General features: G+C 36.0%; 1 non-coding gene across 1 annotated transcript; it reads left to right on the top strand.

Annotated features, from left to right (window-relative positions):
- The first annotated feature begins 24,051 nt into the window (after positions 1–24,051).
- LOC134368789 (U6 spliceosomal RNA) lies at positions 24,052–24,158 on the top strand. The gene has a single exon (XR_010022496.1). It is a non-coding gene; the product is annotated as a U6 spliceosomal RNA (small nuclear RNA).
- Positions 24,159–27,710: the final 3,552 nt, after the last annotated feature.

Here is a 27,710-nt window from a genome sequence, read left to right as displayed (position 1 = left end):
AGAAGGTTTTTCAAAGAGGTAATGGTTGAATTGAATTTTGAATTACGAATTGGAGCTCACCAGATAGAAAGAACCACATGAGCAAAGCCACAGAGTTGAGGAGGTACCTGGGATACCCCACCTCTTGTCCATACTATCGCAACAACCTGCTAATTAGTCTCCTTTTTTCTATCCTTGTTCCCCTATGGTCAATTATTCATCAGCAGTCATGGTGATCTTTTTCACAAAGGTGAATCAGATCATATAATGTTCCAGCTCTCAGACCTCCAATAGCTTCTCATCAATCCAATACATTTATCAGACCTGCAAGCCCTAACTTGATCTGACCTCTAATTATCTTTCCAACATCCGGTCTCTGTTGCCCTGACTGTTTATGCCATAGTTACACTGCTATTTCCTCTTGCAGTTCCCCCTTTCAGAATCTTTTTCTCCCACATTTCACACGGCTAGTTTGTTTTTCTTCATTCAGGGTTCACCTCAAATGCCATTTTCTCAAAAAGGTCTTCTCTGAACATTCAATCTAAGCCCTCTCCCAGTCATTCTCTATCACTTCGCATGTTATTTTTTTCCATTGTGGCACTTGGCTGTGGCACAAAAATAATTCATTGTGCATTTATTTCTTTACTCATTTATTTTCTGTCTCCCCACTCAATGAGAGTAGGGACTTTGTCTTATTCACGACTCTATCTCTAGTACCTAAATAGTGTCTGACACTATAAATAATTGTTAATAAATGCCTTTCTTAAAGAGCAGAAACTACAATAAAAGAAGACAAGGAGAAAATAGGGGTAAGGAGGTAGGTAGAGGTGGTATGGTAGAAAGGCTAGGGCCTTTGTAGTGTGAGAGATTTGTGATTGTGGAAAAGTTGCAAACCTCTCCATGCCTCATTTCCAACCTTGTGAGTTGGGGGTAGAGGAGAGTGTTGCATTGTATACTCAGGATAAGCCATTAAGACTAGGTGCATGGTGTCATCCCACTACTCAGGAAAAAGTCCAGGTGCCTGGACATTCTCCTACTTGAGAGTGACTGGCTGATCCTCCAAGGCTCCTGGTCCCATTAGTGTAATACACAATAGGTGTAGACCACTTTTTCAGGAAATTTGTGTGTTGAAGAAAGAAAATGGCTGACAGCTAATAAGAAAAGTTAGGATTAAGGGAAGTTTTATTTTCAGTTTGTGATTGTAACTGTTATTACAGATGAGCATAAACACAGGTTGATTCAAAGAAAATGAATATATATAGAGAGAGTGGAAATTGAAGTGTTTGACCATTTCCACTAGTTAGTGAAAGAAGTATGGCTAGGAAGAAGCTAACAATCAGGAAAACTCTGAGATGGTATGCTAGCAGTAGGGGATTGGGAGGACAGTATGTTGTGGTCAGAGAGTTGGAGTTCAGAGTTTAAATAGTGAATCAAATGTGAGCTGAGGGAAGGATGGACTACAAAGAGGTGGCAGGAATTGGGAAAAGTATTAGAAATGCTCTTTATTTGGATTTTGGTGGTGGTTTCATGGTTGTATACAACTGTCAAAACTCATTGAATTGTACATTTTAAATGGATGTGGTTTACTGTACATAAGTTATTCCTCAATACAGTTGATACAAAAAATGTTTTTAAAAAGCTAGAAGAATTTTAGGAAATGACAAAATTCAAATTGTAGCCATATGGCTAAACTGTAATGTTGACGAAGTTCACTACAAAAGGAACTTAGGAATTTTAGGGCCAGATATTGGTAGTTACCAAGATGAGTGAGGGTACTGGATAAGCCAGATACGGAGGCCTTGGTGTGTATTTAGTAATCTGGATGTTAATCAACAGGAGGTAGGGTTGTTGAAGGAAGCTTTTTTAATCATTCATTTGTTATATCATATTTTTATTTGGTTTTGCTTTAGTTCCAATTGGCAAGTAACTATTTTCAAGTACAGATTATATAGGTAAAATACTGTCAAATTTATTTATAGGATTTTCCAACATAACCTTCAAAGGTTCAGGTTAAAGGTAAAGTATGAAAATCAGTATTAGTACAATGCATTGGAAAAAGCAAAATCATTCTAAGAATTAGTACAAAATGCCATTTAAATAATTGTATTTGGGGGGACATTGCTGTTTCTAATCATGTTGATATTTCAAGTCTTCCTTAACAATACCCATGTTCCTAAGAAAATAAAAATGAAAATCTCACTCTTAATTCAGGACACTAGACTTCTTGTTCATTCTCGTACGGAATTGTAAAGAAATAGTTTGAAATTTAAAGTACAAAAGAGAGAAGGAAATTAGTTGCTGAAATAGGTTTTCTTTGTCTTTTTGAACCATAAGTATGTTTCTTGCCAGAAGATACCAGATTTTTAATGCATTTCATCAAGATACTTGTCTCATAATTGACAATACATTTTAATTAATTAATTAATTAGAGTATTAATGTTTTATAGTGACTGGAGTTATGCAGGGAAGGAGACAGATACATCGCCTTCTCCTTCCCATACCCTCTTATTTCCTTCCTTTTTTTCATTGCCCTCTAGTATCAAAGACAGAAACTGGCCTCTGCAAATTCCTAGACTCTATAGACAAATCCATTCATGTATCCAGAGAAAGCTTCAGGTTTGGGCTGGCTGCCACTCTAATTTCACTCTCATCTGTCAGAGTGTTTCTTTTTTTTCTGATTAGTCCTTTTTTATTATTTTAACATATCCATATACAATACAGTTGATTTTTGTGTCCCTTTACCTGTTCCTCTTTCCCCCTACCTCTCCCCGCTAACCCTATCACCATCATATCTGTTCACTTGTCTTAACAAGCTCAAGGAATTGTTGATTGTTGTGTCTTCTTCCCAACCCTCCCACTGTTTGTTTTCATATTTATTTTTACCTTCCACAAATAAGTGAGAATATGTGGTATTTCTCTTTCTGTGCCTGACTGATTTCACTTAATATAATTTTTTCTAAGTCCATCCATGTTGCTATGAATGGTAGTATTTTATTCTTTTTTACAGCAGAGTAGTATTCCATTGTGTTGATATACCACAGTTTCCTTATCCACTCATCCAATGATGGGGATTTAGGCTTGTTCTAACTCTTGGCTATTACAAATAGCACTGCAATAAACATTGGAGTACAGTTATTGCTTCAGCATGATGATTTCCATTCCTCTGGGTATATTCCCAGCAGTGTGATAGCTGGGTCATATGGGAGATCTATCTGCAATTGTTTGAGGAACCTCCATACCATTTTCCATAGAGGCTGCACCATTTTGCAGTCCCACCAACAGTGTATGAGGGTTCCTTTTTCTCTACAACCTCGCCAGGATTTATCATTCACAGTCTTTTGGATAATAGCCATCCTAACTGGAGTGCGATGGTATTTTGGTGTGGTTTTGATTTGCATTTTCCAAATTCTGAGTGATGTTGAGAATTTTTTCATGTGTCTGTTGGTCATTCATGTATCTTCCTTTGAGAAATGCTATTCAGCTCCTTTGCCCATTTTTTAATTGGGTTACTTGGGTTTTTTTGCTGCAAAGTTGTTTGAGTTTCTTCTATATTCTGGATATTAATCCTTTGTCGGATGTATATTTTGCATATATTTTCTCCCACTCTGTTTGTTGTCTTTTCACTCTGTTAATTGTTTATTTGTTGTTGTTTGGTTTTTTGCTGTGTAGAAGGTTTTTAGTTTGATATAATACCATTTGTTTATTTTTCCTTTGGCTGCCTGTGATTTTGGAGTCATATTCATGAAGTCTGTACCCAGTCCTACTTCCTGGAGTGTTTTCTTTAAGTAGTTTTATTGTTTCAGGGTTTATATTTAATTCTTCAATCCATTTTGAGTTGATTTTGGTATATGGTCAGAGGTACAGGACTAGTTTCACTCTCCTGCATATGAATATCCAGTTTTCCCAGCACTGTTTGCTGAAGAGGTAGTCTCTTCCCCAGTGGATAGACTTGGTGCCTTTATCAAAGATCAGATGGCTGTAGGTGTATGGGTTGATTTCTGGATTCTCCATTCTATTCCATTGATAAGTATGTCCTTTTTTATGCCAGTGCCATGCTGTTTTGGTTTTTATAGCTTTGTAGTTAGTTTAAAGTTAAGTAGTGTTATGCTTCCAGCTTTATTTTTATTTTTTGCTCAAAATTGCTTTGGCTAGTCATGGTCTTTTGTTTTTCCATATAAATCTTAGGATAGCTTTTTTCCATTTCAGAGAAAAATGTCATTGAAATTTTGATGGTGATTGCATTGAATCTGTAGATCACTTTGGGTAGTACAGACATTTTCACAATGTTAATTCTTCCAATCCAAGATCATGGGATATCTTTCTATCTTCTTGTGTCCTCTTTAATTTCTCTCAACAGTGGTTTGCAGTTCTCCTTGTAGAGATTTTACTCATCCTTGGTTAACTTTATTCCTAAGTATTTTTTTTTTGGTGGCTATTGTAAATGTGTTAGTTTTCTTGATTTCTTTTTCTGTATGTTCACTGTTGGAGTATAGAAATGTTATTGATTTTTGTGTGTTGATTTTGCATCCTGCAAGTTTGCTGAAATCATTTGTCAACTCTTAGAGTTTTTTTGGAGAGTCTTTAAGCTATTGTCTATATAAGATCATATTTTCTGCACAGAGACAGTTTGACTTCATCTTTTCCAATCTGGATGCCCTTTATTTCCTTCTCTTCTCTGATTGCTCTTGCTAGTACTTCCAACACTATGTTGAATAGGAGTGGTGAGAATGGGCATCCTTGTCTAGTTCCTGTTCTTAGTTCCTGTTCTAGTTCCTGTTCATCCTGCCAGGATGATATTGGCAGCGGGCTTATCATATATGGCTTTAATTATATTGAGATGCTTTCCATTTATACCTAACTTGTAGAGAGTCTTTTTCATGAATGAATGTTGAATTTTTACAAATGCTTTTTCAGCATCTGTAGAGATGATCATATGGTCTTTGTCTTTGATTTTATTGATGTGGTGTATCACAATTATTGATTTGTGTATGTTGAACCAACCTTGCATCCCTGGGATAAATCCCATTTGATCATGGTGTATAATTTTGTGCATGTGTTGCTGTATTCTGTTAGCTAATATTTTACTGAGGATTTTTGTATCTATATTCATCAAGGATTTTGGCTTGTAGTTTTCTTTTTTTGTTGTATCTTTGTCTGGTTTTGGTATCAGGGTGATGTTTGCCTCATAGAATGAGTTTGGGAGAATGTCCTCTGTTTCATTAGTTTGTAGAGAATTGGTATCAATTCATCCTTGAAGGTTTGGTAGAATTCTGCAGTGAACCCATCCAGTCCTAGGCTTTTCTTTGTGGGAGCCATCTGATAACAGCTTCAATCTCTTTAATTGTTATTGGTCTGTTCAGATTTCCTATATTTTCCTGGCTCAGTTTTAGTAGTTTGTGTGCGTCCAGAAATTTATCCATTTCCTCCAGATTTTCAAATTTGTTGGCATATAGTTGTTTATAGTAGTCTCGAATGGATCCTTGGATTTCTGTAGTATCAGTTGTAATATCACCTTCTTCATTTCTAATTTTTTTTTATTTGGGTCTTCTCTCTTCTTTTTATAGTTAGCCTTGCTAATGATTTGTCAATTTTATTATTTTTTTAAAAAGCCAACATTTTGTGTCATTTATCTTTTGTATCACTTTTTGGGTTTCAATTTCATTAATTTTTGCTCTGATCTTAATTTTTTCTTTCCATCTGCTAACTTTGGGTTTGGATTGTTCTTGTTTTTCTAGTTCTTTAAGGTGAAGTGTTAGGTTGTTTACTTGCCATTTTTCCGTTCTTCTGAAGTAAGAATTTAATGCAATAAATTCCCCCCTTAGTACTGCTTTTGTAGTATCCTACAGATTTTGGCATGAAGTATCATTACTGTCATTAGTTTCAATAAATTTTTTCTTGATTTTCTATTTAATTTCTTCTCAGACCTATGTGTCATTAAGCAGAATGTTGTTTAATTTTCAGGGGTTTGTATACTTTCCAGAGATTCATTTATTATTGATTTCTAATTTTAATCCATGGTGATCAGAAAAAATACATGGAATAATTCCAATTTTTAAAAATTTGTTGAGGCTTGACTTGTGACCTGATGTGATCTATCCTGGAGAATATTCCAAGTGCTGATGAGAAGAATGAATGTTCTGAGGTTGTTGGATGGAATGTTTTGTAGATATCTGCCAAGTCCGATTAGTCTAAAGTGTTCTTTAGATCTTGTGTTTCTCTGTTGATTCTTTGCCTAGATGATCAGTCTAATACTGAGAGTGGGGTGTTCAGGTCCCCTCCTGTTATAGTATTAGTGTCTATCTCATTCTTTAGGTCTAATAGTGCTTGTTTTATAAATCTGGCTGCTCCGACATTGGTTGCATATATATTTATGATTGTTATGTCTTGATGAATAGATCCTTTTATCATTATATAGTGGCCTTCTTTATCCCTTTTTATGGTTTTTATTTTAAAGTCTATTTTATCTGATATAAAAATAGCTACTCCAGCTAGTTTTCATTTCTATTTGCATGGTATATTTTCTTCCATCCTTTCACTCTTAGTGTATGTGTGTCTTTACAGGTGAGGTGGGTCCCTTGAAGGCAGCATATAGTTGCATCCACCTTTTTAATCTAGTCAGTCAGTGTGTGTCTTTTGATTGGGGAATTTAATCCTTTTACATTAAGAGTTGTTATTAAAAGGTGCTGATTTACTCCTAGCATTTTGTTGATTTTTGTTTTGATGTCTTAAGTATCTTTTGTTCCTTTCTTCGTGATTTACTGTTTGTCTTCTGTGTTTGTTGGTTTCTTGGCGTGGTGGATAATTATTTTTTCTCTTACTGTTAACATTTTTATTTTACTAGTGGGTTTTGTTCTTTCTTGAGTATTTATGGCAGTGGTGGTTGTTTTTTAGGTACCAAACCCAGTATTCCCTAGAGAATTTCTTGTAAGGCTGGTTGTATGGTAGCGAAATCCTGCCATTATTTTGTCTGAGAAATATACTGTTTGTCCTTCATTTTGGAAGGATAGCCTTGCTGGGTAAAGTGTTCTTGGCTGGCAATCTTTGTCTTTTAGTATTTTGAATATATCATCCTGTTCTTTTCTGGCTTTGAGAGCTTCCAATGAAAAGTCTGATGTTAGTCTGATTGGGGCTGCCTGGTAGGTGAGTTGATGCTTCTCTCTTGCATCTTTTAAGATTCTTTCTTTGTCTTTGAGTTGTGCCAATTTGACTATAACATGTCTTGGAGAAGACCTTTTTGGGTTTAATATGTTTGGGGATCTTTGAGCCTCCTGAATCTGAAGATCTGTGTCTTTCCCTATACCTTGGAAGTTTTCTGCTATTATTTCCTTGAATATGTTCTCAATGCCATTTCCTTTTTCTTCCCCTTCTGGAAAACCCATGATTTGGTTATTTGAGCATTAAGGTTGTCTGTTATCTCTGTTAGATTTTCTTCAATTTTTAAAATTCTTTTTTCTTTCCCTTTTTTTTCCACCTGTGTTATTTTGAACAGCTCATCTTCAAGGTCAGAAATTCTCTCTTCTGCTTGTTCTAGCCTGCTGGTTGAACTTTCTGTTGTGTTTTTCATTTCACTGAATGAATTCTTCGGCTCCACAAAGTCTGCTACATTCTTTTTCAGGGCATTGATTTCTTTGTACATTTCTTCTTTCAGGTTCTGTATACTTTTTCACATTTCGTTGTGTTGTCTAACTGAGTTTTCTTGTATCTCATTTAGTTTCCTTAGAATTGTTGCTCAAAATTCCTAGTCCATCATTTCAAGGACTTCCTGTATTGTAGGATCTAGAGCATGAGAATTATTGTTTTCCTTTAGTGGTGTTGTACTTTCTTGATTTTTCATATTTCTGGTATCTTTTCTTTGGTGTTTAGTTATTGTAGCATGGGATTTCATGGTCCACTTGCTCAACCCTCATGTCTGGCTAGGATCCTGCAGGGACTGCCAATTTGGTGCAGTTGCCTCGTGACCTGTGGGCCAGTGGCTTGGCCCTCTCCTGGCCATGGGGACTGGCCTGGGTGGGGTTCCCATGGTCTGCCACCTACCTGTTCCAGCGCGGGTGGCTCAGGGCCTCTGCAGTACATTTTAAAATAATGGCAGTTTTCACCAATGAACCTAAAATCTGCTTTCCAAGTATAAAAATATGTTGCTATTTTGATTTAAATGTACACACATTCTCACACCCTCCAAAATGAAGAAATATCAGACACAGTATCAAAAGGATGATAAAGTGGGCATTTAATAACAATTAGTTAAAATTTGAACAAGAACCACATTTTGTTGTCAATTTAATTGTGTATTGCAAGGTTTGAATAATTACCTAAAGGACTTTTCCCTCTTCCTACTCTCTGTGCTTGTGTGTGCACATGCATGCTCATGTACACACACACACACACACACACACACACACACACACACACACACACACACACACACACACACACACACCTTTTTGGAGTACTTTACAAAACTACTCTGAAAACAACCCCTTTAAAAGAAATCATCTGGACAGCAACATCTAAGCAAAAAAACCACACTAAACTAGAATGCATCTTCAATACAAAAAAAAGGAAAATTTTCTTTCCATTACCTACCAGCACATAAGGAGAAAAAACAATGGCAAGATAGAAAAATAAGAAATTGAAACTTAATGAGACAATCTAAATTTTTTTTATTGAATCATAATTGATTATACATATTTTTTGGATTCAATGTTGACATTTGTTGATCCAATCAATATTATTAGTATATATATTGTTACAAGCTGTGTTTATTCTTTATGTCCCTTGTCTAATCTCTCCCTATCCCCCTCTTCCTCCCCTCTCCCACTACCAATAACCCTAGATTTCTTCTCTCCCTCTGAAAGAGTAATGGTTACGTTGTTGATTTGTTGCCTAGATGATCTGTCTAATGCTGAGAAGTGTGTTCAGGTCCCCCAATATTATCACAGAGCAGATGCTTCTTCTATCACTCTGGAATGGGCTTTGTGGAGAGAGACATCCTCTTCTTTTCTTTGGTTTCTACCGGTGACTCTCCTTGTGTCAATGCACTCCAGTGGCTGGTGGACCATCTGCATGGTGGTTGTGACATCTAGCAACTTTCATGGCAGCCAGGGCTACTGTGATAGCTGTGGTGGGCCACCCACATGGAGGTGATGTTTTTTGGCATGCTCCGTGGTGCTGGTGGTGTGCCTGGTTGTGGGGGGCATCTGGTCCCTGGATCCATGTCCTGAGCCCCCAGGTGTGGCCCCGAGGTGCTGGCAGTATGCCTGGTTGTGAGAGGGGGGTCTGGTCTCCTTCTCCATGACTCAGGTCCCCAGGTGGTCTCCAAGGCACTGGTGGTATGCCTGGGTCGGAACTAATATTTTGTCCTTTGCTTACTTCTAAAATGGGGGAACTTCCTGTGAGAATCAGTACTTGAGCTGTGTGGTTGAGCTAAATGGCTGCTTTGCTGCTGTTTCCCTAGGTAAGACTTTTTGTGCAGCTCAGGGCTTAATGATTGATCTTATAGGTACTTCTGGCTCTCCAGAGACCCGGTGCACCTGAGTTGTGTAGAACTTCTGATCTGGGCCTGAGTCTTTTCATCAAACTGCACCCCATGCAATTCTGTATTCCTGTCCAGTCTCCTCTGAGTGGTTCTGTGCTGAATGGGGGGTGGATCAGCTGTCCTTGCTGTGTCTCAGTGTTCCCCTGGTAGGCCCGTCTTCACCACCGCCTGTGCTCCAAACATTTCCCATGGGATGGGCCCTGCACTGGTCCCTTATGCTGACTCACTGGCCTCTGAATGGCTCCTTTTATCAGTTTTTCTGGCTCCTCGCTTCTGTGTGGGTCCACAGGAACCCTATTAGTGGTCTTGCTGTCCTGGGGGCCACCAAGGCCCTCTTCTCCCTGCTGCCTCCAAGCAATTCCATTTGAAGGGCACAGCTGTGTCTTCTGCCAATTCCTGCTCCACGTACTCAGCAGCTCCAGCCTTAAAGTGGCCGCAGCATGAAATGCTCCAAGCAGTTTTTTCTTTCTCTCATTGCGGCTTCTCTTTCCTTCATGAACTCTGTAGGTCTCTCCTCTTCCCCTCAGATCTAGCAGCCCCAGCTTGGCTGTTGTTACATTTTTGTAGTTGTAAATTGGTTGGTTTGTGGGAGAGAATGACACTGGGGACTGTCTATTCCACCATCTTTACAATCTAAATTATTCCCAGCAAATGTTGTCTGTCAGTTTTAACCTAAAAAAATAAGACCTTAGACAGCAAATATTTATTGGTAGCTATAATGTTAGGTTAAAGTGCTGTGAAATAATTAAGAGAAAATTAAACTCATCAGAAAAATCTGGTACAGTTTCTTATACCAGCCCTGCATTATGTCTTTAAAGAGAATAAAAATATTGTAATTTGCAAATTCATTGTAATCTAATATAAAAACAGGGCTCAACATTAAAATTGGCTTTAATATTCATAGTTATCTCTTCACTAATCCATCAATCCATTCATCAGATATTTATTAAGCATCCACTATATATTTGTTGTGATAAGTGCTGCATCTACAGAGATTAATAAACAAGGTTCAAAATCCATTGGGGGGACATTCAAGAAAACAAACAATTGCAATAAAATATGATATGTATAATACATTGTTAAGGTTTGTACAGAATTTGAAAATGCTGATTCTCTCTTTCTAGGCAAAGAAAAAGGAATGCATTTTGAGTTCTATATTCTGACTATAATATTACTTTTTTAAATACAGAAAAACACAGTAAGGAAAAGTCACTTGTAATACAACTCAGAGATAATTGATGTTAACATTTTGTGTGTATATATATATATATATATATATATATACATATATATATATATTTCCTATCATTCAATGAATATAAATTTTTTTACATATGTGTGTATTATACAAAATTATTGGAATCACACTGTACATATTATTTTTTAATTTTTCTTTTGAAATTATTTGTATATTATAAACATTTTCCATGTTATTAAACATTTTCCTTAACTATTACTTTTAATGATTCCATAGCATTTTACAATACAGATGTATTAGAAACTATTTATCCATTTCTTATTTTTAGACACGTAGGTTGTTTCCAATTTTTTGCTAGCATAAACAACACAGATAAATATCCATCTACAATTTTGTGTACAGCTCTGATTATGCTTTAGGGTAATTTCCTAGAAATACAATTTATGGAACAAAGCAATAATGAAGATTTTTGATACATGGTGCTAAATTGTTTTTGAGGAAGGTTAAACCAGTTTACACTCTCACAAGCAGTACGTGAGTGTTCTCATTTTCTATATATCAATAACAGCTCTTAAAATTTATTACTATTTTAAAATATGAAAATGGTAATAGGATATTATTTAATTAGCATGTACATAATTATCAGTGACTGTCTTATTTTTATGTTTTTAAAATTTTTCTATGTTCATAGCAATTTTTCATATTTCCATGCTTCCACATTGTGATTAATTTATAAAAACTTTATATTAAAAGATATTAAGATATTCATTATTAGTCTATCATTTATATTTGTCTGGAAATTCTTTTACTGCTGTTTTTTCATTTGCATTTTAATAATGTTCATACTTTATTTATTTATTTATTTATTTATTTATTTATTTATTACAAATGATCATGAGATACAAAGCTGATTGTCCCCTCTCCTGCCCATGATGTGAGGGCCAGATTCATACTGGGGGCATCCCTATTACCAGAAATTACTTTTGTACCCTTTGTCCCCTCCCAATTATCCCCCAACCTCTCTTCCCCTCCCCATCCCCTTCACACCAATTTGTAGGCCTAGGAATGTTCCCTCCTTCTGTTGGATCACAGCACTACTGTGGTCTTTCTTTCCTGCCTTCCTTTCTCTCTTAGCTCCCACATATGACTGAGCAAATGTGGTATTTATCCCTCTGTTCTTTGCTTGTTTCACTCAACATAAGTTTCTCCAGGTTCATCCATGAGGTTGTAAATGGGAGTATTTCAGTCTTTTTCATGGCAGAGTAGTATTCCATAGTGTATATATACCACAGTTTCCATATCCGATGAGAATGTTCATACTTTTGAAAAACCTTATAGAAACTTAAATTTTGATTATGTTAAGTCTTCTAGTATTTTTCCTTATTTTTTTCTTGGTTTTCTATTTAGAAGGGACTTCTTTAACCCGCAATCAGATAAATACCCTCTTTCTTTCCATCTTCTTTTTAGTTTAATTTAGTACACCTAATTAATTAATCCATCTGGAGTTTGTTTTGGTATATCATATGAAGCAAGAATTTTTACAAAATCATCCACTTATATCCAGTCAGTACTTATAAAATGATTCCTACTCTCCCATTAGCTTTAAATACCATCTATATCATGCCTAAATTCCCATAGCTCAGTTATTTCCCTGGTTGTCTTTTCTAGTAAATTGTTCCAGCATCAAGACTATATCATTTAATTATTTTGATGCTATAGCACATTTTAACATGTTGAACAGCAACCTCCCCTATTTGTAGATTTTTTTCCTAGTTATTTACACATCTTTATTCTTCCCAGTGAATTTAGAAAAAATTACCTTGTTTTTTATATCAACCAGTTTCTGGGAAAGATGTTTAAAAGGCTGCTATTTTTCTACTGTAATTTTAACATCAGTTGAGTAAAAAAGCAACTCACAGAAGAATACATACAGTTTGAGTTCACTTATACAAAGTTTAAAACAAATGATACATTGTTCAGTGGTACACATATATATATATGGCAAATCTATAAGAAAGTTAAGGAAATGACTGGCCCAAACCTAAGGATAATGATTTCCTCTGGGACAGGAAGTGAGATTCAATTCAGAATGGACACAGTTGGAATGCCAAAGGTATTGATAATGTCCTACTCCCAGAGCTGTAGGAGTAAAACATGGCTGTTTATATTATTATTATTAATTACTATTATCATTAATATTACTATCACTAATACCATGTATGTAGGGTCACAGGTATATTTATTATTATCATAATTAACACTATTCGGTTTAGTTGTTATATTTCTGGAACCTGTAATAATTTTGATAAGAAAAAATTTAATTTTCTAAACTAAATAAATTTTTAAAACTCTTATTCTTTCCTCTATACCACCATTCATCAGGAAAATATAAATTAAAATCATTATATTAATAATTAGCAACTAAAATATAAAATGCCTGGCAATATACTCAATAAGATATGTGCAGAAACTATTTAAACTATATGAAGAAATCTATATGCTCTACTGAGTGAAATGTTTGAAAAATCTTACGTTGTTGATGAGATGTAACATGCTCTTCAAACTATTCTACAAATTTAATATAATTCCAACTACAATCTCAGCACAATTTTTAAACTAAATAAAATGCCTCTAAACTTTGTCTTAAAGAATGATTATTTAATTTGTCGACCATTAAAATCTTGGAAAAAATTAGTAACGAAGAGGGACTTGCCCCACCAGATATATATTAAAACCTATTGAAAAGCTACAATTATTAATATAATGTGATGCAAGTGTCAGAAGAGACTGAGAATCTGTAACAATGCACTAATAACACTCAACCTTTTGTAAGTATCTGCTACTGAAGGGATACTGTATTAACTCCTTTATATTCATTATCTTTTAATCTGCACAACTACTTCAGAAAAATACTGCTATTATTTCAATTTTTACAGAGTAGAAACCTAGGGTAAACAACCATCCTGGTTTGCTCCCAACTGTCCCAGTTTTAGCACTTACAGTCCAGAATCATGGGATACTCCCTCAATCCCTGGCAAACTAGAGTGGTTGGTCACCCTGCAACTGAAGCTTGGAGCACTAACAAAATTTAATCAAAGTATCACAAGTAGGTAGTGGAGCTAAGATTTAAATCCAGCTCAGACTCCAAAGCCCATATTTTAGCACTGCTTATACTGCATGGGATTAATGTGGCAATCCAAATGACTGGGGGAAAGCATTCTGGACAAATTGACTAACCATGAAGGAAAAAAAGTGAGATCAATACAATCAATATCTCACCTTTTACACTAGAATAAATTATTGATGAATAAACAATTTAAATGTAAACATTGCATGAAAATGTAAATGAATACATATGTAATGTTGGAATAAAGATGTACATTCTAAATAAGACACAAAAGCTAGAAACTCTAAATGAAAAGATGAGTAAATATGATTACATTAAAAACAACTTATCTACAACTTCAAGCATCACAACAAAAATTTTAATAAACGGACAAATAAGGAAAATATTTGTCATACAGATGAGAAATGGTTAATGACCTAAATATATAAAAAGCTCTCAAAAATTAATTGGAAATATCTAAACTCTACAGTAGAAAAATGGACAAACAACATCAATAAGTACTTCAACAAAATACAAATGGCTAAAAACATGAATAAAATATCGTGCCACTAATAGTGACAAAATTATGCAAAATAAAACAAAATGATATTTCTCCAGAAGTATACTTACAAAGATTAAAAAGAAATAACAACACCTGATGTTGATCATTGTGTGGAGGAAGTGGGCCATCTCATACATACATGGCTGGTGGAAGTGTAGGACAATACACCATGTGAAGATATTTTGACAATATGAATCAAAGGCCTTAAAAGGCACACCTTTTGATCCCACCCCAAAATCCCCTTTCAAGAATCCGTCACAAGAAAATAATAAAAGAAATATGCAAAAATATATATACAAGAATGTTCATTCCAGGACTGTTTATAACAGCATATAACTTAAAGTGAACTAATATCTATCCACTGGGATAATTTAAACAAATTGTGGCACATCCTTGCAATGCAATACTATGTGGCTATTAAAAATAATGCATTCATTTAATCATCCATTTATCAAATATTTATTGAATGGCAGGCATTTTGCTAGTTGCTGGGGATACGATAGTGTGCAAGACTAACTATATAATTCTCCTCATATAGCTGCTTTCTATACAGAAAGGAAATTAAACAAACAAAATAAATGTATATTGAGATAAGAACTTGATGGAAACAAGAGGCTGAGAGAGGTTAACAGGTGGACCTAGATCCATATTTATTTGCATGCAGGGCTTAACTCTCTAACTATACACGTATCAAGGATTCAACTATATGGAATATTCAAATTTGCTTCAAGAAGTGCTTAATATATGCTATAGTCAATCAGTCTCAAGCTCCTTGTGATCTCTCTTAGTCTAGACAGCAGTTCAGAAGAGTGTTTCCAAATGGGCCGAGTTCAGCGTCTCTATTCTATAATCAATAGATATACCACCATTGTATTCAGAACATGTGCTTTCTGCCGCAGTACAGGTCTCTGGACAACAACCCTTGACCACCTACTCAGACTTTTCACCTTGTCTCTGCTGTCTATATCCATTTCTGATTACACGCATCACATCTCCTTCTATTATACTGAATCAATGAAATTGCTGATGTTCAACTATTTTTGAGGAATGAAAATGACAGTTTCACATGGTTCAACATACTATTTTTAAAAATCCAATTTCTTCATGTTCATATCCTGAACTACCTTTTTTTGACTCATCAAGGCAAATGCCCTGCCCCTTGGCAGCCCATATTGCAGGCACTGCAAATGAGACATGAACTGACATCAGTAATGGATTCCACATACAACCCTAATAAGTCACCTCTATAATTTCTTCTAAAGTCTGACATTTAAAATACCATGCTGGAATTTAACAATTTATTTTCTTCATACCACTTACCTGCATGGGCATCGTACAAGGGAAAAAGATGGGAGGAAAGGGTATTCAATGGGATATTATTCCACAAAGATCTATTGTTTTTAGTCATTTGGGGGGAACACATTACCAAGCCTTGTGTGAATTTAAAAGATATTTGACATGACTGTTACATCAATCTACAAACTGAAGAGATATTCATCAACTTTATTGTACAGATTATACGTATAGAGACTGCAGTATAGCCAATGTCTTACAAACTTTGGAGTCTAACAGATTCAAATCCTTGAATAAGTTTCTGAGTCAGAGTGACCCCATCAGCAAAGCAGGGGTAAGTTATGGACGTAACTCAAAGGATTATTAGGATGATTAGATGAGATGATGCATGTAAAATGAACTTAGTACAGACAGGCAAACAAGACATACTGAATTAACAGTACTTTTATTGCCTCAAAAAAGAATTTCTTCTTTTTATTTATTGAAACATAGTATTGTGCATATCCGTGGGGTACAGTATGGAATATCAATATCTGTGTGCAATATGTGATGTTCAAATCAGGCTAATTAGCATATTTAACAAGATTCAATGTAATCAACTTTCATGAACCTTTACCATTTCTTCCCTTACCCTCTTCCATCTCCCCCTTTCCCATCCCTGGTAACCTCACTTCTGTTCTCTCCTTCTGAAATTTTGATGTATCATTGTGATTGCTGTATCTTTTTTTCTTTCATTTATTTGTTTAGTTTTTTAGCTCCCACTTCTAAGTGAGGATATGGAGTATTTCACTGAACATAATTTTCTCTAAGTTCATCCATGTTGCTGCGAATGGCAGGATTTCATTATTTTTCATGGCACAGTAGTATTCTATTGTGGAATTATACAATATTTTCCTTATCGAGTCATCTGACAATGGTTGTTTAGGTTGGTTCCAACTCTTGGCTATTGTAAATAGAGTTGCAAGAAACATGTGAATATAGGTATCCTTTTGACATGATGATTTCCATTCCCCTGGCTATGTCCCCAGCAGTGGGATTGCTTGATCATACGGCAGTTGTATCCGTAGTTGTTTGAGGAACCTCCATACTGTTTTCCATACTGGCTGCACCAATTTACAGTCACACCAACAATGCAGGAGGGTTCCACTTTCTATGCATCCTAGCCATCCTTTGATATTCTGTCTTTTTGATGGTAGCCAACCTAACTGGGGTAAGATGATATCTCAATGTGGTTTTGATTTGCATTTTCCTGATGCTGAGTGATGTTGAGTATTTTTTCCAGTGTCTGTTGGCCATTCATATATCTTCATTTGAAAAATACCTATTCACCTCCTTTGCCCATTTTTTAATCAGGTTATTTGGTTTTTCACTGTTAAGTTGTTTGCGTTCCTTGTATATTCTGGATATTAATCTTTTGTGAGGTGCGTAGTTTGCAAATATTTTCTCCCAGTCTGTACCTTGTCTTTTTGCTCTGTTAATTGTTTCTTTTGCCATGCAGAAGCTTTTTAGTTTGATATAATCCCATTTGTTTACTTTTCCCTTTGTTGTCTGTGCTTTGGGGGTCATATTCATAAAGTCTTTGCCCAGTCCTACTTCCCAAATTGTTTCCCAAATGTTTTCTTTTAGGAGTTTTATAGTTTCGGGTCTTATATTTAAGTCCTTAATTCATTTTGAGTTGATTTTGGTATATGGTGGGAGGTAAGGGTCTAGTTTCATTCTTCTACACATGGATGTCCAGTTTTCCCAGCACCATTTACTGAAAAGGCTGTCCTTTCCCCAATTTATGTTCTTGTTGTCTTTGCCAAAGATCAGTTGGCTGTAGGTATGTTAATTGATTTCTGAGTTCTCAATTCTGTTCCATTTGTCTGTGTGTATGTTTTTATGCGAGTACCATGCTGTTTTGATAACCATAGCTGTGTAGTATAATTTGTAGTCAGGTGGTGTAATGCCTCTGACTATATTTTGCTCAGGATTGCTTTGTCTATTAGGGTCCTTGTTTATTCCATATGAATGTTAGGATTGCTTTCTCTGTTTGTGTGAAGAATATCATTGCTATTTTGATGGGGATTGCAGTGAATCTGTAGATCACTTTGGGTAGTATGGACATTTTCACAATGTTAATTCTTCCAATCCAAGAGCATAAAATGTCTTTCCATCTTTGTGTCCTCTTTAATTTCTTTCAACAGTGATTTGTAGTTCTCACTGTAGAGATCTTTCACTCCATGGTTAACTTTATTCCTAGGTATTTTACTTTTCGGCTGACTATTGTAAATGGGCTAGCTTTCTTGATTTCTTTTTCTGCTAGTTCATTGTTGGAGTATAAAAATTCTACTGATTTTTGTGATTTGATTTTGTATCCTCTAACTTTACTGAAATCATATATCAAATCTACAAGGTACTTTGTAGAGTCTTTAGTTTCTCTTATATACAAGATCATGTAATCTGCAAACAGGGATAATTTGACTTCATCTTTTCCAACCTTGATGGCCTTTTTTCTTTCTCTTGCTTGATTGATATGGAAAGTACTTCCAATACTATGTTAAATAGAGGTGGTGAGTGTGGGCATCCTTGTCTTGTTCCTGTTATTAAAGGAAAAGGTTTCAACTTTCTCCCATTCAGGGTGATATTGTCAGTGGGTTTGTCATATATGGCTTTTATTTTGTTGAAATACTTTCCTTCTATACATAATTTGCTAAGAGTCTTTATCATGAAGGGATTTTGAATTTTGTCAAAAGCTTTTTCTACATCAATTGAGACAATCATATGGTTTTTGTCCTTGATTTTGTTGATATGGTATATCAATGTGATACATCCTTGCACCCTGGAATGAATCTCACCTTATCATGGTGTATTATTTTTTTGATGTGTTACTGTATTCTGTTTGCCAATATTTTGTTGAGGATTTTTGCATCTATGTTCATCAAAGACATTGGACTGTAGTTTCCTTTATTCTTGTCTGGTTTTTGGTATCAAGGTGATGTCGGCCTCATAGAATGAGTTTGGAAGAATGACCACTGTTTCCAACTTTTGGAACAATTTGAAAATAATTAGTATTAATTCCTCTTTAAAGATTTGGAAGAATTCAGCAGTAAACCCATCTGGTCCAGGACTTTTCTTTATTGGGAGACTGCTGATTACTGTTTCAATCTTGTTGCTTATTACTGGTCTGTTCAAGTTTTATATTTATTTTTGCTTCAATCTTGACAGTTTTTCTGTGTCCAGAAGTTTATCCATTTCCTCCCAGTTTTCAAATTTGTTGGTGTATAATTGTTAATAATATTCTCTAATGTTTCTTTGTATTTCTGTGGTATCAGTTGTAGTGTCTCCTTTTTCATTTCTGATTTTTGCTATTTGGGTCTTCTTTCCTCTTTTTTTTTTAACTTAAACTAGCAAATGGTTTGTCTATTTTGCTTTTGTCAAGAAACAACTTTTTGTTTCATTGACCTATTGTATCATTTTTTGGGGGGGTCTCTATTTCATTTAGTCCTGCTCTAATCTTAAGTATTTCTTTCTGTCTAATAATTTGGCAGTTGGATTTATCTTGTTTTTCTAGTTCTTTGAGGTGTAGCATTAGGTTGTTTATTTGAAATATTTCTATTCTTTTGATGTAAGCATTTATAGCAATAAACTTCCCACTTAGTACTGCTTTTGCAGTATCCAACAGACTTTGGTATGATGTGTTGGTTTTTTTTTTTCCATTACTTTCAAGAAACTTTTTGATTTCCTGTTTAATTTCTTCTTGGACCTATTGGTTGTTAGAAGTATATTGATTAATTTCTATGTATTTGTATAATTTCCTCAGTTTTATTTGTTATCGATTTCCAGTTTTTAATCTGTTGTCCTCTGAAAAGATATTTGAAATGTTTTCCATTTTTTAGTATTTGTTGTGATTTGATTTGTGGCCTGACATATGAATGTTCCATGCACTGATGAGAAGAATGTATATTCTGTAGTTGTTTGATGAAATGTTCTGTAGATATCTGCCAGGTCCAGTTGGTCTAAAGTGTAGTTTAAACCTCTGTTTCTCTGTTGATTTGTTGCCTATATGATCTGTCCAATGCTGAGAGAGCAGTGTTCAGGTCCAGCTGTTATAATATTGGGGTCCATCTCTTTCCTCAAGTATGATAGTGTTTGTTTTATATATCTGATGTTCCAGAGTTTGGTGCATGTCTATTTATTACTGTTATATCTTCTTGATGGATATATCCCTTTATCATTATATAATAGGCTCCTTGGACTCTTTTTATGGTTTTTGGTTTAAAGATTATTTTATCCAACATAACAATAGCTACTCTTGCTTGTTTTTGGTTTCTGTTTGCATCATGTATCTTTTTCCATCCCTTCACTATTTGTGTGTGTGTTTATAGGTGAGATAAGTCTCTTGAAGACAGCATAGAGTTGGGTATAGTTTTCTAATCCAATCCATCAGTCTGTGTCTTTTGAGTTGAGAATTTAATCCATTTACATTTAAGGTTATTATCAGAAAGTATTGACTTACTCCTGGCACTTTTGTTTGGATGTTTTAAATATCTTTTGGTCATTTTTTCCCCTTTTATTGATTGCCTTCCGTGTTTGTTGGTTTTTTGAAGTCTTTTGATGAAGTTTCTTTCTCATTTTCATTTGTATTTTTGTTCTACTGGTGTGTTTTATTCTTTCTTGTGTATTCATGGTAGTGATTATTGTTTTTGTATTCTAGATGGAGTAGTTCCTTGAGGATTTCTTCCAGGGTTGGTTTTGTGGTGGTGAACTCCCACAGTTTTGTCTGTCTGGTAAATATATTATTTCTCCCTCATTTCTGAAGGATAGCATTGCTGGGTATATATAGCATTCTTGGCTGGCAATTTTTTCTTTCAGTATTTTGACTATATCATCTCATTTTATTCTCACCTTTAGGGTTTCTGTTGAGAAGTCTGATATTAACTGATAGAGTCTCCCTTATAGCTGACTTTATGGTTTTTTTATTGCTGTTTTTAAGATTCTATCTTTGTCTTTGAGCTTTGCCAGTTTGAGCATAATGTGTCTGAGAGAGGACCTCTTTGGACTGAATCTGTTGGGGGGATCTTTGAGCCTTCTGGATATGTAGATCCATGTCTCTCTCTATACTTGTGAAGTTTTCTGGTATTATTTCATTGAATATATTTTTAATGCCTTTTCCTTTCTCCTCCCCTTCTGGAACACCCATGATTTTGATGTTTGTGTGCATCAGGTTGTCTGCTAGCTCTCTTAGGTTTTCTTTATTTTTTAAATTCTTTTTCCTTTTCTTTCTTTCTTTCTTTTTTTGGTCTTTCTGGGTTATTTCAAAAATACCTTCTCCAAAATCAGAAATTCTTTCTTCTGCTTCCTCTAACCTGCTGGTTAAGCTCTTGTTGTGTCTTTTATTTCATTGAATGAGTCCTTCAGCTCCAGGAGTTCTACTATATTCTTTTGTAAGGCTCTAATCTCTTTCTACATTTCTTCCTTTAGATACCAGAGAGTTTTTATTTTTCATTTTAGTGTGTCATCTGAGTCTTCTTGCATCTCATTGAGTTTTGTTAAGATTGTTCCTCAAAACCCCTTTTCACTCACTTCTAGGGCTTCCTGCTCTTTAGGGTTTGGTATTTGAGAATTATTTTATTCATTTGGTGGTGTCATATTTTCTTGTTTTTTTTTCATATTTCTAGTATCTGTATATTGATGTCATCTGGTAGAGCAGTTGTTTTGCTAGTACTATAGAGTGGGCTTTGAGGAGAGAGATTTCCTCTTATAGATTTTTTTTATAATGACCATTGAGTGGGATGTCTTAGTATTGATTCCAGGTAGATGCAGTAGTGCAATCTCTGTGTGGGTACTTCAGCTGAATTCAGTGTTAAAATTATGTGTGTGTGCCTCCATGGCCTAGGCACTCAGCCACTTAGTGATTCCTTGCTGAGGTTGGTGACACTATGTGGGCAAGCTCTTGAGTTCTTGGGAGAAGTGCCTGGGTACCCTGTCACTCTTTGGCTGTGCTGGATGACCCTGGGTGTGCCTGTTGACACCCTGGCTAGCTCCCCCTGATGGGTGCACTGGGGTATATTGGTGCTCCTTGATTTGAATGGGTGACCCTAGGTGGGTTTTTTCTTTTCTGCAGGCAGTGATATCTCCTGTGACCTTGCTTCCCCCAGTTGACGGATGGGTTGATGGTGATTGGGAATTTTTTTCCTTACTTTATCTGGGTATCCTGGGTTTCTGTATTCTCTGGGGGTTCCACATGTGCCTCTCCCCATATGAAGGCAGTCCCACGGGCTATGAATGTGCTTCCTACCCCCCAGGTATTTTACCATGTATGGCAGCGTAATTCCTCCTGTGGGTTGGGCCACTGGGTCACAGGTCTGTGATTGCTCATCTCTTTCCCTAGGCTCCACTGGTGACTCTCCTATGTCTATACTGACAAGTCATCAGCAGGCTACCTGTAAGGCAGTGGAAGCTGCTGGTATGTCAGCAAGCTGTTCTTGAGGCAGGAGTTGCTTTGGTGGTGGCTGTCATGGACCACTCACTCAGCAACAGTGTCTGTGGCAATGGGAAGCAACAGCCAGAATCAGCCAAGTTCGTGGGCAGGTGAAGCTGCTTCCTGGGGTTGTTGCACATTTTTGTGCTATCATTTGGGTAGACTATGAGGTAGGGCCACTTCCCAGGGGGCAGCAAGGTCACCATGCATGCTGGCCACATTTCTCATTCTTTTAGCCTAGTTTTCTAATTGTGAGATAGAACCTGGATACCAGAACCTCAAAATAGGCAGCCCTTTGCAATTTGGAGTGGGAAAAAGCAGAGAAAATTCCTTGCTCTAGATTCTCTATGAAGGTGCCCAGAGATTCCATATTTTACCAACACTTCTACTTGCCAACTACCCATGGATCTCTTCATTCCCACTGGTTACACAGCCAATTGAGGTAGACAGTGAGTGATAGGGCAGAGGAGAGCCCTTCACCCCCCAATTGCATTCAGGGGATATTATTTTCTCTGTGCAGAGGAGAAACATTTAGAATCATTCTTAATGGATTATATATCACACTTTATAAATTGACCTTGTAAGATTAAAAAAAAATGCATTTCCCCCAAGATGGCCTTGAAAATATAGAGTGGATATAACTACAGTTGAAGCCTCTTCACTTGGGCTTTCCACAGCTACAAGTAAGTTACCCTGGTCAGATGCTAAGGCAGCTGCTGAATGCCAAGGGGGCAAAAATTGAGACTTGGTTCATCCTCAGTGAAGGTGAAGCAGATGCCCAGCAGCTGTCTAAAGCTATTGCTCAGCAGCCAAATTAGGGTAAACCAACATGGCCAACATAGGATAAAACTTGAAGTTTTCTGTATAACTATCCAAGTTGTCAACCTCTGAGCCAGTTCAGCAAACATTTTCTGAGCTCTGGGAAATTTTTCTTTGAAAAAATTCCCAAGTACCTGTTCCAGAATCCTCAGGGCAGGCATAGCCTGAGGCACCCTGCAGCTGACAATGCCCCTCATTCAAGTGGTCTTAAAAGCCTACTCTGACCACTTTGGGCCCCAAAATGTTAAGTGCAATTATCATTTCATGTGAACAACTTCATAAAGATAAAAAATAAAATTATATTTGCCTGAGTTTAGAGCTGTCAAGATCCACTTTTCTTTCCTCACCTAATTCTGGAGTTATGTCCCTACCCAGACAACAACTCAGTATAGCCAGTGGTAAAGATCCTATGCTGTAGCGATCAGATCCCAACTGTGCACTTAGTGGCTTTGGCCAAGGTGGCTGGGTTTAGTAATCCTCAATGTAAATATAATAATAATACCTAATTCATAGTGTTTTTGTGATGATTAAATGACTGAACACACACACACACACACACACACACACACACACACACACACACCCCTTGACAAAGTTCTTGGCCCATACAACTCTGCTTAAATATTGTCTCTTTTTATTATTTTTTTAATTAGTTTTTTCTTTGATCCCATCCAAATCTCCCCTTTTATCAAGTAGCTCTGCATCATTCCTTGTCCTTTGCTGAATCTTACTGCAGTCCATGTTGGTTCATAGTGAATAGCCACTTCCTTATATCAAGGCTGATTTACAATTAGCTGACTACTCTATCTTCGTGCACAATTGTTCAAAGGTTAGGGTCTTCATTAACTCCTTCTATCACTCTGATCATTTGTGTCCCTGTTAGTGCACAGATTCATGGATTACTGGAACTTAAGGTGATGTGGCTCTGCCCCAATCAGCACTCTGGAAAAAAAAAAAAAAAAACCTGCAGCTTTTCAGAAAAACCCTTTCTCTCTTTCTAGTTTAAATAGAAAGGGGTGTTTATGGTCTTTCCCTGTTTTTGTCTGCATGCCACCCAAAAGCATTCATCCATTACTAAATTAAAAATGACTTCATGGCGCTCACTTCAGCAGCATATATACTATAATTGGAATTATTCGGAGAAGATTAACATGGCCTCTGTTCAAAGATGACACACCAATTTGTGAAGCATCTTATAATTTTGAAACAGGCATTTTCATATATTGGGCTGAAAGTGAAAATGGCAAACCCCCCATGAAGGTGAATCCAGCAATAGCTTCCAAAATTGCAAATGTATTTACCCCTTGTTCCAGCAATTCCAAGTTTAGAAATCTATCCTTCAAATATAGTTACATGCATATGAAATGATGTATTTTGCAGGTTTTCACTAGGCATTGTTCGTGATTGTAAAGGATTAGAAAAATATAAAAGTCTATCAAGAAAGGATTGATTAAATAAACTCTCTTGCATTCATATAATGAAATGTAATGCAGACAGAAAAAATGAGGATGATCTTTATGTATTGATATAGAAAGATATAAAAATACAATATAATATACACAGTTTCAAGGTATAGGGCAGTGATATATCTTATGTCAACTTTTGCATAAGAAAGGGGGTGTGAAACTGTATATTCACATATGCTTATATTTACATAAACAAAATAAACTGTTATGGACTGAATGTCTGTGTCACCCCCCCAAATTTATATGTAGAAATCTAATCCTCAATGTGATGGTATTAGGAGGTGGGGCCTCTGGGCGGGGGGTAATTAAATCATGAGGGTGGATCCCTCATGAATGGGATTAGTGTTCTTATATGAAGAGGCCAGAGAGCTAGCTTGCTCTCTTTCCCCCATGTGAGGGTATAAGGAGAAGTCGGCTGTGTAGAACCTGGAAGAGGTCCCTCACCCAAACTTGACCATGCTGGCACTCTGATCTTTGACTTCCAGCTTCCAGAACTGTGAGAAAAAAATATCTGTTGCTTAAGTCACCTAGTATTTGGTAATTTCATATAGCAGCCTGGACTAACTGAGACATAAACTATTAAGCACTATTACCTATAGCAGAGATAGAAAACTATGGCCAGCAGGCCTGCTTCCTGTTTTTTTAAAGTTTTATTGGAACAAAGCCATACCCATTTGTTTTCATATTTTCTATGGCTGCTTTTGTACTATAATAGCAGAATTGAAAAAATCACAACAGAGACCATATGGTCTGCAAGCCAAAAACATTTAGTACTTTCCCTTTACAGAAAAAAATTGCCAACACCTGAGCTATAGGGTTAGGGAACAGATACAGACAAGGTGGGAGCAAGACTTTCTGATGTACACACTCTTTCATATTGTTTTGATTTTTGAACCTATGAATAAAAGTATTGCCTGTTCATAAAATTAAAATGAAAACAAAATCAATGAGACCTAGTTTGAATCTTCTGGGTAGGAAACAGTAATAATCTTAGAACAGGGATTTGTGTGTGAGTTTGTAATAACCCTATTCATTTCTTAACAAATACTTGTGAGATTAAAAATAATCAACTAATAAAATTGCATTTTTAAATTGAAAATATTATATGTGGTTATTTGCTGTGTTGCACTCTCAAAAATCACCCATATTTACAGTAGCTTGAAGTGTTACTCTTTGGTTTCTTCATATACATATATGTAGCCTACTAAGTACCAGGCACTGTGCTTGGCAGGTAGTGGGAAACATAATTGTTGATATTATCATTATTTATTTATTTATTTATATTTTGTAGAGTTTTTTAAAAATTATTTATCTTTTATTTTTTTATTTTACTTCTCAATATACATTGTGGTTGATTTTCATACCCCTTTACCCGTTCCTCTCCACCCCCTCCCCTCCCCCACCCCACATCATATTTGTTCACTTGACTTAAATAGTTCAAGGAATTTTTGTGGTTATTCTGTCTTCTTCCTCTTTCCCCCTTGATTTGTCTGTGTGCTTATTTATTTATTTATTTTTTAGCTCCCACCATAAGTGAGAATATGTGGTATTTCTCTTTCTGTGCCTGACTTGTTTCAGTTAATATAATTTTCTCTAAGTCCATCCATGTTGTTGTGAATGGTAGTATTTCGTTCTTTTTTATAGCAGAGTAGTATTCCATTGTGTAGATATACCACAGTTTCCTTACCCACTCATCCAATGATGGACATTTGGGCTGGTTTCAACTCCTGGCTATTGTAGATAGAGCTGCATTTCCATTCCTTTGGGTATATTCCCAACAGTGGAATAGCTGGGTCATATGGTAGATGTATCTGTAATTGTTTGAGGAACCTCTGTACCATTTTCCATAGAGGCTGCACCATTTTGCAGCCCCACCAACAGTGTATGAGAGTTCCTTTTTCTTTGCAACCTCTCCAGCACTTATCTTTCTCAGTCTTTTGGATATTAGCCATCCTAACTGGAGTGAGATGGTATCTCAAAGTGGTCTTGATTCGCAATTCCCGGATGCTGAGTGAGGTTGAGCATTTTTTCATATATCTGTTGGTCATTCATATATCTTCCTTTGAGAAATGCCTATTCAGCTCCTTTGCCCATTTTTTAATTGGGTTATTTATTTATTTATTTATTTTTGCTGTAAAGTTGTTTGAGTTCCTTACATATTCTGGATATTAATCCTTTGTCAGATGTGTATTTTGCAGTTTTCTCCCAGTCTGTTGGTTGTCTTTTTACTCTGTTGATATAATAATTAAACACCTTTAACCTAATATATATTGTATTGAGTTCTTTACATACAATGTCTCATTTAATCTTTATAACACACCAAACTTATATCTTTAGCCCGATCTTCTTTCCTGAACTCCGGACTTATATAGCCAACTGTCTATTCTACTTCTCCCCTTAGATGTCTAATAGACATCTCAAAGTCAGTGCTCCACAACTGAACTCTTGATCTTTCTTCTCACGCAAACATCTGTCCCATTCACAGCCTTCGCTATCCTATTGGATAGCAATTTCATCCTTACAGTTTCTTAGGTTAAAGTTCTCAGCCTTCCTTAATCTGTAAGATTATCTATAATCTGACCATTTCTTTCCATATCCACTTCTACTATCCGGTTCGGAGCCAAAGTTATCTCTCATCTGGATTACATCTATAGTCTCCTCACTGATTTCCTTGTTTCTCCTCTTGCTCTCTAAAATCTATGTTCAACATAATACCCCAAGTTTTCCTTTTAAGTGGAAAGTTGGTTGATCACGTCACTTCTTTGCTCAGTACTCCACAATGCCTCCCATTTTTTTATTCAGAGTAAAGAACACAGTCCAAGTCTTTATTCACCTGGGGCCCACCCTGACTAACCTATTTAAAGTAATAATTCTGTCCTCCCAACCCCCACCTCAGCACTACCCTTCCCTTACCCTGTTATATAATTGATTTTCCACAGCATTTTCCATCTTTTAACACACTGTATAACTTCCTTACTTATATCTTTTTATCTTCTGCCTATTTGGTAAAAAGCAGACTCTCAAATATTTGTTGAGTAATTGAATAATTTCTTGGGACATAGGTGTTATTTCTTCCCCCATAAGAGAAAAAAGAAGGCTCAGACAGGTTAAATGATTTGCCCCAGAATCAGAAAATTAATATGGGACAGAGCTGGGAATTAAACCCAGGTCTCTCAGACTCTAAAGCTCATGGTCTTAACCACTAAATGAGCTCATGGTATTTATAGTATAGTACAGACCAGGCTAACCCATGAGTACATTTTCCAGGCACAAGGGTAGTTGTGAAGCA

The sequence above is a fragment of the Cynocephalus volans genome, chromosome X (assembly GCF_027409185.1).
Source record: "Cynocephalus volans isolate mCynVol1 chromosome X, mCynVol1.pri, whole genome shotgun sequence".
Taxonomy (NCBI): Eukaryota; Metazoa; Chordata; class Mammalia; order Dermoptera; family Cynocephalidae; genus Cynocephalus; species Cynocephalus volans.
Note: the sequence above shows the minus strand (reverse complement) of the source record. Positions and strands in the feature narration are given on the sequence as shown.